The following is an 11,414-nucleotide window of genomic DNA, read 5'->3' on the forward strand; positions in this document are numbered from 1 at the left end:
TTCTATTTTGTGATCAATAATGATCTCTAGTTCTTCTTTGGTCATAAATTTCTTCCTCTTCCATAGGTCTGAGAGGTAAACTATCCTATGCTTTTCCAATTTATTTATAATCTCATTTTTTATACCTAGGTCATGAACCCATTTTGATCTTATCTTGGTGTATGGTGTTAAGTGTGGGTCAATGCCTAGTTTCTGCCATCCTGATTTCCAATTTTCCCAGAAATTTTTGTCAAATAGTGAATTCTTATCCCCAAAACTGGGGTCTTTGGGTTTGTCAAACACTAAATTATTAAATTTATTGGCTGTTTTGTCCTCTTAACCTAACCTATTCCACTGATCAACTAGTCCGTTTCTTAGCCAATACCAAATGGTTTTGGTAACCGCTCCTTTATAATATAATTTTAAATCTGGAACAGCTAGGCCAGCTTCATTTGATTTTTTTTTTCATTAATTCCCTTGAAATTCTTGACCTTTTGTTTCCATATGAACTTTGTTGTTATTTTTTCTAGGTCATTAAAATAGTTTTTTGGGGAGTCTGATTGGTATAGCACTAACTAAATAGATTAGTTTAGGTAGTATTGTCATCTTATTATATTTGCTCATCCTATCCAAGAGCACTTAATATTTTTCCAATTGATTAGATCAGACTTAATTTGTGTGGAAAGTGTTTTGTAGTTTTGCTCATAAAGTTTCTGAATTTCTCTTGGCAGATAGATTCATAAATATTTTTATACTATTAGTAGTTACTTTAAATGGAATTTCTTTTTGTAACTCTGTTGGACTTTGTTAGTGATATATAAGAATGCTAATGACTTAAGTGGGTTTATTTTGTATCCTGAAACTTTGCTAAAGGTGTAGATTATTTCTAACATTTTTTTAGTAGAATCTCTGGGGTTCTCTAAGTATACCATCATATCATTGGCAAAGAGTGATAATTTGGTTTCCTCATTGCCTACTCTAATTCCTTTAATCTCTCTCAACTCTTATTGCCAAAGCTAACATTTCAAATACAATATTGAATAGTAATGGTGGTAATGGGCAACCTTATTTCACTCCTGATCTTATTGAGAATGGTTGCAGTTTGTCCCCATTACAATATGATGCTAACTGATGATTTTAAATAGATGCTATTGAGTATTTTAAGGAAAAGTCCATTTAGTCCTATACTCTCCAGTGTTTTTAATAGGAATGGATGTTGGATTTTATCAAATGCTTTTTCTGCATCTATTGGGATGATCATTTGTTTTTTGTTTTGTTTTTTTTAATTTGGTTATTAATATGGCCAATTATACTGATAGTTTCCCTAATATTGAACCAGCCCTGCATTCCTGCAATAAATCCTACTAGATCATGGTGTATTATCCTGGGGATGACTTTCTAGTCTTTTTGCTAATATCTTATTTAAGATTTTAGCATCAATATTCATTAGGGGGATTGATCTATAATTTTCTTTCTCTGTTTTCAGCCTACCTGGTTTAAGTATCAGTATTATGTCTGTGTCATAAAAGGAATTTGATAGAACTACTTCATTCCCTATTTTTTCAAATAGTTTATATAGCATTGGGGCTAATTGTTCTTTAAATGTTTGGTAGAAGTCCCATGTAAATCCATCTGGTCCTGGGGATTTTTTCTTAGGGAGTTGATTAATAGCTAGTTTTATTTCTTTTTCTGAAATGGGATTATTTAAGCAATTTACTTCCTCCTCTGGAAAGCCTATATTTTTGGAGATAGTCATCCATTTCATTTAGGTTATCAAATTTATTGGCATAAAGTTGGGCAAAGTAACGCCTTATTATTTCTTTAATTTCCTCTTCATTGGTGGAAAGTTCTTTCTTTTTCATTTTTAAGACTACTAATTTGATTGTCCTCTCTCCTTTTTCTAATCAGATTTACCAAAGGTTTAGCAATTTTATTGTTTTGTTTTATTTTGTTTTGTTTTTTATAAAATTAACTCTTAGTTTTATTGACTAGTTCAATAGTTTTTTTTTTTTATTTTCAATATTATTAATTTCTCCTTTTAATTTTAGAATTTCGAGTTTAATATTTGATTGGTAGGTTTTAATTTGGTCTTTTTCTATCTTTTTAAGTTGCCAGCCCAATTCATTAAACTTCTCTTTCTCTATTTTATTCAAATAAGCCTCTAAGGATATAAAATTTACCCTTATTACCACTTTGGCTGCATCCCACAAATTTTGGTATCATGTCTCATCGTCGCCATTATCTTGAGTGAAATTATTAATTATGTCTATAATTTGCTGTTTCACCCAATCATTCCTTAAGATGAGATTATTTAGTTTCCAATTACTTTTTGGTCTATTTACCCCTAACTTTTTGTTGAATGTAGTTTTTATTGATCGTGATCTGAAAAGAAAGCATTTACTATTTCTGCCTTCCTGCATTTAAATTTGAGGTCTTTATATCCTAATATATGGTCAATTTTTGTATAGGTTCCATGATTTGCTGAGAAGAAAGTATATATATTCTTTTCTGTCTCCATTCAGTTTTCTCCAAAGATATATCATACCTAATTTTTTTTTTAATATTCTAGTTACCTCTTTAATTTCTTTCTTATTTGTTTTGTGGTTTGATTTATCTAATTCTGAGAGTGCAAGGTTGATATCTCCCACTATTATAGTTTTGCTGTCTATTTCTTCTTGCCACTCTCTTAACTTCTCCTTTAGGATGTTAGATGCTATACCCCTTGGTACATATATGTGTAGTATTGATATTGCTTCATTGTCTATGCTACCCTCTAGCAAGATAGTTTCCTTCCTTATCTCTTTTAATTAGATCAATTTTTGCTTTTGCTTGATCTGAGATAAGGATGGCTACCCCTGCTTTTTTGATTTCATCTGAAGCATACTAGATTCTGCTCCAGCCTTTTACCTTTACTCTGTATTTATCTCCCTGTTTTAAATGTGTTTCCTGTAAACAACATATTATAGGGTTCTGACTTTTGATCCAGTCTGCTATCTGCCTCTGCTTAATGGGAGAGTTCATCTCATTCACATTTATGGTTAAAATGACTAATTCTCTATTTTCTGCCATCTTTTTATCCCCAGATTATGCTTTTCTTTTCCTTGCTCCCTCTCCCCCCCTGCAACCCTCTTTCCCAGTTTTAAACTTATGGGTCCCACTTGTATCACACCACTCACCCTCTTTAGAATCCTTCCCTCCCCCCTTTGAATCTCTTCCCCTTTCTTGTACCCTTTTCTTATTACTCTTTTCCTTTTTCTTTTTTCTCTTCCCCTTTTTAATGGGGTGAGAGAAGATTCTCTGTAAAACAAATATGTCAATTATTTTCTCTTTGAGCCAACTCTAATGAGAGTAAGATTCACACAATGTTCCTTCCCCTCTCTAAATTCCCTCAGATATGATAGGTTTCCTTTGCCTCTTTGTGGGATGTAGTTTCCCTCTTTTTATCTCCCCTTTTCCTTTTTCTGTTACTATCACCTTTCCATTTCTACTTCTCTTAATATGTTATATCAGTAAAATCAAATTATACAGGTAGTCTTTATGTATGTCCACAACAGAAATACAGTTCTCAAGAGTTCCTTTTACCTTTTCTGATTCTCTTGAGTCCTATGGTTGGAGATCAAATTTTTTGTTTAGTTCTGGTTTTTTCCTTAGAAACAGATGGAATTCATCTATTTCATTAAATGTCCATCTTCTTCCCTGGAAGAAAATGCTCATCTTAGCTGGGTAGTTTATTCTTGCCTGAATTCCAAGTTCTTTTTCCTTTCAGAATATCAGATTCCAGGCCCTTTGATCCTTTAATGTGGAGACCAGATCTTGGGTGATCCTTATTGTGGCACCTCAGTATTTAAATTCTTTTTTTCTGGCTACTTGTAATATTTTTTTCCTTAATCTGATAGTTCTGAAATGTGGCCACAATATTCCTTGGAGGTTTTATTTTAGGGTCTTTTTCATAAGGTGTTTGGTGAATCCTTTCAATGCCTGCTTTACCTTCTAATTCTATTACCACTGGACAGTTCTTTTTGATGATTTCCCATAAAATAGTATCTGTTTCTTTTTTTCATCATAATTTTCAGGAAGTCCAATAATCCTCAGATTATCTCTTCTAGATCTATTTTCCAGCTCTTTCATTTTTCCAAGAAGATATTTAATGCTTTTTTCTAATTTATCTTTTTTTTTTTTTTTTTGGTTTTGTTTGACTGATTCTTGCTGTCTCAATGAATCATTGGTTTCTACTTGTTCAGTTCTGATTTTTAATGGGTTATTTTCCTCATTATCTTTTTTTACTTCTTTTTGTATATATCCAATTGAGTTTTAAATGAGTTGTTTTGCTCTATGGAATTTTTTTTCCATTTCATTATTTTTTTGTTTTGTTTTTTTAGTCAGTTCTTTTCTTTTTCCAATTCACAAATCCTACTTTCTTGGGATTTTTTTTTTTTTACCTTTTCCAATTCACAAATTCTGTTTTTCTGCACTTCCTGGAAATCCTTTACCTTTTCCAATTCACATTTCAGGAAGTTGTTTTTGTTTCTTGCATAGCTTCTCTTTCCTTTCCCCATTTTTTTTTCTAGCTCTCTTTTAAGACTTTTAGTGGTCTCTTCTAGGAGAGCATTATGTGATATGGGTCAGGTCACATTCCCCTTTGGGGTATTGTCTGGAGACTGTTCACTATTAGTCTCCTCAGGGTTGCAAACCTGCTTTCTTTCTGTATAGATCTTCCTTTTGATTTTTTTTTTTTTACTCATTTTTAAAGCCTTTAGGTTCTGCCTTCAGGGCAAGGAGGCTACCAGCTTCCTCTGCAAAGCAGGACAAGTATAAACGGGTTGCAAAGAGCAGCAAGGTATGGGAGTGCTCTGGGGAAAAGTCCCCCACCCCCACCGGAAGTGATTCAGACCTGGTTACCAGTGGCCGGAGTTGCAGAAGTGCCCAGTGAAGAACCCCCATTGTGCAGGATTAGCAACTGCCCTTAGGCTAGATGCTGAGCAGTGAAAGTGTCAGTATCTCAGGCCAAAGCCCACTGGGGAGCTGCAGCTGAGCAGTGAGGAATCCCACATGGACTGGAAATATTTCTGCCCAGGGAAGCACTGTCACACTGCAGAAGTTCCATTGCATGAGGCTGAGCCCTACCACTGTGCAGATTAGATGCTGCCCTGGGCTGTGCCCACCTGCCATGCAAATTTGTAACTGCCCCGAGGAAGCCTCATACTGTGTTATGTACCTGGAGAGCTATTTTACAGTCTGAGCTGAGTCCCTCATTTCTGATTTTGAGTGGGTGTAGCCAGATCCTGTTAGGTTTTGGTGTTTTTTAGGGTATTTTCTGCCTTTGGATTTTATTTCTCTGCTGATCTGCTGTTTTGCAACCAAAGGAGAGCAATCAGCCTATGCCAGAGTCACCTCTGTAATTTTCTAACCACAGAGGCCACCCCCTTTCCTGTCAGCTCTGTTTGCTAGCCTTTCCTACTTCCCTGACTGCACTGGTCTGTTCCCTCCCCTCAGGACAAACCTTTCCTGATGATCTTCCATAATATCTTCGGTTGGTGAGTTATTGTACTTCTAATACTCATGGGTTTTACTTGTTAAGCCTTACTTTTGAGGCTGAATTTAATAATTGGTCATGAGGTTGTGAGAGGAGCTTAGAAAGTCACGTGCACCTTCTCTACCATCTTGGCTCTGCCCCCCACATTATTTTCTATTAAAAAACTAAATCCTTATTTTCCATATTAATTTTAGTATACTAACTTACTATTTTTCATTCTTAGCAATGTACTACTCAGATAGCTTATTGGTTCAGCTCAGGTTCCAAATAAACAGGAAATTAGGAACTTGTAAATTCTCAACTTTACTTTAATTACTTTTGCTGTCAGTCCACTAAGTGGTGAAGTGGACAGAGTGCTATGTTTGGTGTCAGGAAGATCTGAGTCCAAATTCTACCTCCAACTAAACTACATGACCCTGGAGAAATCATTTAATTTTTCTAGATTTGTTTCTACTTCTGGAAAAAGGATGTTAAGAATAGCATCTGTCTTACAGGGCTATTGTGAAGATAAATGAGACAATATATGCAAATAGCTCCATATGCCTTAAAGTGCTATATAATTGCTCTTTGATATCATCATTATCATGATCATCATGATCATCAACACCACTATCACCACCACCACTACCACCACTACCACCAAAGTACTCAAGCAAAATAAACAAATAGAATATTTGTATTTGAAGGTATATATATAATGTGTGTGTCACCTTCTCATATCTATTTACTACCACTTCTGTACTGCAAAGGAGGTATGTTTAATTATCATTTCTCTGAGACAGAAATTGATCACTATAGTAAATCAAAATTCACTTGATTTTCAACCTTGTTTTCATTCATATTATTTTAAAAATTGGGTATATTATCTTCATGTTTTTGCTAACCTGCACAAAAATTTGTATAAGTCTACATTTATTTGAACTCATTCTCATTGTTTTTCTTTTCTTTCTTTTCTTTTTTTTTGAACAATCTCATAAACCATTGTATTTATATATAAGATTACACTTATATCACACTTCCTTCAGTTTTTCCTCATTATGTAGGGGATTTGTCACATGATTTAAAAACAGGGATTTGCTCCTGTAGAAAATCTCTGTAGCTGTCTTCTCTCTCATTTTTTTTAAATTGTTGTCATTCCAATTCAGCTTTTTCATACTAATATTCTACTTTTTTCTTCTAAGATTTATTTTTCCCATTAAATTTTTCTTAGCCCTTGGATTGTTTGCAACAGTTACTTTTTTTTAAATAACTTTTTATTGATAGAACCCATGCCAGGGTAATTTTTTACAGCATTATCCCTTGCATTCACTTCTGTTCCGATTTTTCCCCTCCCTCCCTCCATCCCCTCCCCTAGAGGGCAAGCAGTCCTTTACATGTTGAACAGGTTACAGTATATCCTAGATACAATATATATGTGCAGAACCAAACAGTTTTCTTGTTGCACAGGGAGAATTGGATTCAGAAGGTATAAATAACCCGGGAAGAAAAACAAAAATGCAAGCAGTTTATATTCATTTCCCAGTGTTCTTTCTTTGGGTGTAGCTGCTTCTGTCCATCTTTGATCAATTAAAGCTCTCTTTATCAAAGAGATCCACTTCCATCAGGATACATCCTCAAACAGTATCGTTTTTGAGGTATACAATGATCTCCTGGTTCTGCTCATTTCACTTAGCATCAGTTCATGTAAGTCTTGCCAAGCCTCTCTGTATTCATCCTGCTGGTCATTCCTTACAGAACAATAATATTCCATAACATTCATATACCACAATTTACTCAACCATTCTCCCATTGATGGGCATCCTTTTATTTTCCAGCTTCTAGCCACTACAAACAGGGCTGCCACAAACATTTTGGCATATACAGGTCCCTTTCCTTTCTTTAGTATCTCTTGGGGTATAAGCCCAGTAAAAACACTGCTGGATCAAAGGGTATGCACAGTTTGATAACTTTTTGAGCATAGTTCCAAATTGCTCTCCAGAATGGCTGGATGTGTTCACAATTCCACCAACAATGTATCAGTGTCCCTGTTTTCCCACATCCCCTCCAACATTCCACATTATCTTTCCCTGTCATTCTAGCCAATCTGACAGGTGTGTAGTGGTATCTCAGAGTTGTCTTAATTTGCATTTCTCTGATTAATAATGATTTGGAGCATATTTTCATATGTCTATAAATAGTTTCAATTTCTTCATCTGAGAATTGTCTGTTCATATCCTTTGACTATTTATCAATTGGAGAATGGCTTGATTTCTTATAAATTAGAGTCAATTCACTATGTATTTTGGAAATGAGACCTTTATCAGAACCTTTGATGTTTGCAACAGTTACTAAGAACATTCTATGAGTACTGAGAGACCAAACATTAGGTGGAAAATAGTGATATGTATGAATGACTTCAGACTCCAGGTGCATATGTCTGTAGATGGCAAGAATTTAAATGTATTTAGAAGAACAGTTTAGTAATTTTATAAGAGAAAAATTGTAACGAGACAGGAAATCTTTACAAGAAAAATTGAAGATTGCTACAAAGAAAAATCTTTAATAATTCCTTGTGGTTAACTCCCCCCCCCCCAAAAAAAAAGTACTTTTGAAAATAAAGAAACTGTAAGAAATCTCATTTTATGTTAATTTCCCAAGGATGTCCTTTTGTTTCTGATATGTTATATGTACATGTACTATAGAAATATTATAAGTCATGATTTTAGTTTCTTAGTATATACCCAAATCTTTTTTGTTTACAGGTACATGCACTGAGCCTGCTTTCCCTTTATTTCAGTGTTTTATTGATAGGTAACAATGGAATATATATAGTGAAATAATTTGTTCTGAGATGGATAAAAACAGAAAACTAAAATAATAACAGTATTCAATTGATGACAGGTTACATTTTGATGATAGATGTAGTCAATGTGGGATGATTGTGTGTTCAGATGTATTTACTGTAAGGATTAGTGTAGGGAAAATCAATTCCATATGTGAGAAATTGAATATTAAAGCATAAGAGTAAAGAAATAAAGGATGACTCATAAAGAGTGTGTGAGTTGTGAAAGTGCTTACCACTCTGGAAGAATTTCTAAGTCCATTTATTAATAGAGTTTTCAAAATTTTCCATCTGAGGATCAATGCAAGAAGATAATACCCCATCAGCCTTATTTACCCAACAGCTTGCCATCACCCCTCAACCTTTAGGATCTTGATTCAGTAATCCTACATAAGAGCTTGGCCCAGTAAAATAACTTTGACTGTACTTACAGTATTCAAATATTACTTTCTCCCCCCCAAAAAAAATAATTTAAAGATAATAATAGAATATACATGCGTATAAACATATATTAAACAATTTATATTTTTGTGATTTACTTTTTGGTTTTATCTTTGGATTACTTGAAAATTATTAGGATATAAGGTATGAGAATGGTTGCTGTCATCTGGCTTATTTTTGCAAAGAACTGTCATTACCCAATTTAGGTAGGGCTGGCACATGCAGCAAGTACTTGGGCAAGGAAGAGAAAAGCTTCATGTATATTCTATTCCTGCCATATGTTACTGTGCCCACATGTCCCATGGCTGGGTGCCTCCTGATTCTGATAGCTCAGTTCTCTCTGTTCCCATGGTTCATGGCTTACTGATGGCACTTGTTGGTATTCAGCAGTAGATATCCAACTATTATTTCCAGATAGGGAAAAAAGCAATATCCTAAACTTATGAAAGTTTTCATAATCTGTATGCAAATATTCTTTAGACTTTGGCTTGCTGGATCTGTGCCAATATGTTCCGTTGGTGAAACCAACTATTGAAAATGCTTTGTCTTATTCTTAGCCATCTAGGCAAGAAGATTTAATTTTTTCTTATTTTTTTCTATTTGATTTGCTTATCTGGCAAAAGCATCCCAGAAAATTATTTGTACAACTCTTAAAATAACTAGACAAGATGATTTTAACCCTTTTTTTCTTATCAACTACATGTTTCCCTTTTGTCTAGGCTAACATTTCCCCCTTGAAATGTCAGACAATGCTCTCATATTCTTTTGACTGAAAATGGAAACATACGAATATCCTTCAGCAATTTTTAAATTGCCTTTTTTCCTCCCTCAGCATGTTCTTCAATTTAGATAAAAATAAAATAATAGTAGTATAGTATCTACCATACAGATTTTACTATACTAACAATTGTGGCAGTATAGAAAGGAAAGAGAAGTTAGGATCCTTTATCTTTCTGTAGTTGCAGAGACAAATTATTTGTATTTAAAAAAAAACATAGGTGTATGGACTAACAAGTGTAAGAATAAACAAAAGAAAATAAGTATAATAAAAATGAATACATGAACATAGATGTAGAATAAAGAAATCATGAGTCTGATGGGATTAATGACAATGGTTTAGAATAAATGAGTTTAGAAGTAGTTCTTGAAGATAATAATGAATAGGACTTGGCAAAGAAGAGTGTGGTAGATATATGAGATGGGAAGAATGAGATATTTAAAATTTGGGATTAGATTGAACAAATCACATAAAGAACAGTGAGATGTCTAGCTTATTTGGACAGATAGATTTTTTAGGGTGACTTCTGATTTCATGTTTAAGTGTTCTATCCACTGTACCACCTGAATGCTACTTACTATTTAGCATTTTGTATGTTCATGTGTAAAGTATATAATATGAAGCATAAATAAATGATGATGTTTAATAATAAATTATAATTACAGTATATTATTTATAATATCCACTATACTATACCACTTATAAAAGTGTATGTTTAAATATAAAAATATATATATAAGATGATAAATCAGTTAATATAATAGAAACATGGCATAGGGTATTATATCAGTACTTGTTTTCTCTTCCATTGGAATCCAAGTTCTTTATCAAGTGGTTTGTTTCATTCTTTGTACTTGTGTCTTTAGTACCTAGAACAGAATATGAATTTAATGAACAATTGTTTATCATTTATTCATTTGTGAGTCATTTCATTCAGAAGTATAACTCTGAGGAAGTGATTAGGGATTTGCCCCTAGGTAGAAATATTAAAAGGCACTGACAAAACCATCCCTGAAGCTTTTCTTTTTTGGTATAGTCTGCTTGAGGAGATAGGAGAAAAAAATACCCTTGTTTGAAAGTCTTACCTTTGCTGAGGTTCTTTTGCTGCCCTTATTCTAGAAACCTTTTCTTTTCTTCAAGCTTTTGTTTATATTGAACCTGTGTGGGTGGTAATGATGGTAGAAGTTGGTCAAGAAGAATAGAGATAAAAGGGAAGAAACAGCTAAGTGGTGCTGTGAATGGAGCACCAGCCCTGAATTCAGGAGGACCTGAGTTTAAATCTGGCCTAGCTGTGTGACCCTGAGCAAGTCACTTAAACCCAGTCAGAAGGAAAAAAAAACAAGAAGTAAAGCTAACTTATGAATACTATGGAACTCCATCTGTAGTGATTACTTTGAAGCATGTTTTGCTAAGACAAAGGGCATCCCAAGCATCACTGGAAGAATGAAAGATGGTCTGGCCTAACATTTTTTTTTTGACAAATGGTATCTACCCTTTGGGGGTCACATATAATGTCTATCTAAGGATAAGAACAGAACAACTGCCAAAAAATTCAAGTTATATCCCCCTCAACTCACCTTTACCAACTTGCAAGTAGGACAGATTTGTTTCCAGCTCAGTACTCATCATGTAGTAATTGGTGGTGCTTTAGTCCTTGATGATACTCTGTGAAATCAGGAGGGCCTTTGAATATTTACAAGCCTTCCCTTGGTCCACTCTTATTCCAGGAACGTCTACTGTCTTAGAGGATTTAGAAACTTCTCCTCTTACCATCAAATCTTAGGTAAGTTTTGTTAAACTATTCAGTTTCTCTATTTGTGATTGTAATATGTTTGGGGGATTTAGTGTCCTCATTAATAATT

This window comes from Antechinus flavipes, chromosome 1 (genome assembly GCF_016432865.1).
Source record: "Antechinus flavipes isolate AdamAnt ecotype Samford, QLD, Australia chromosome 1, AdamAnt_v2, whole genome shotgun sequence".
In the NCBI taxonomy this organism is placed as follows: Eukaryota; Metazoa; Chordata; class Mammalia; order Dasyuromorphia; family Dasyuridae; genus Antechinus; species Antechinus flavipes.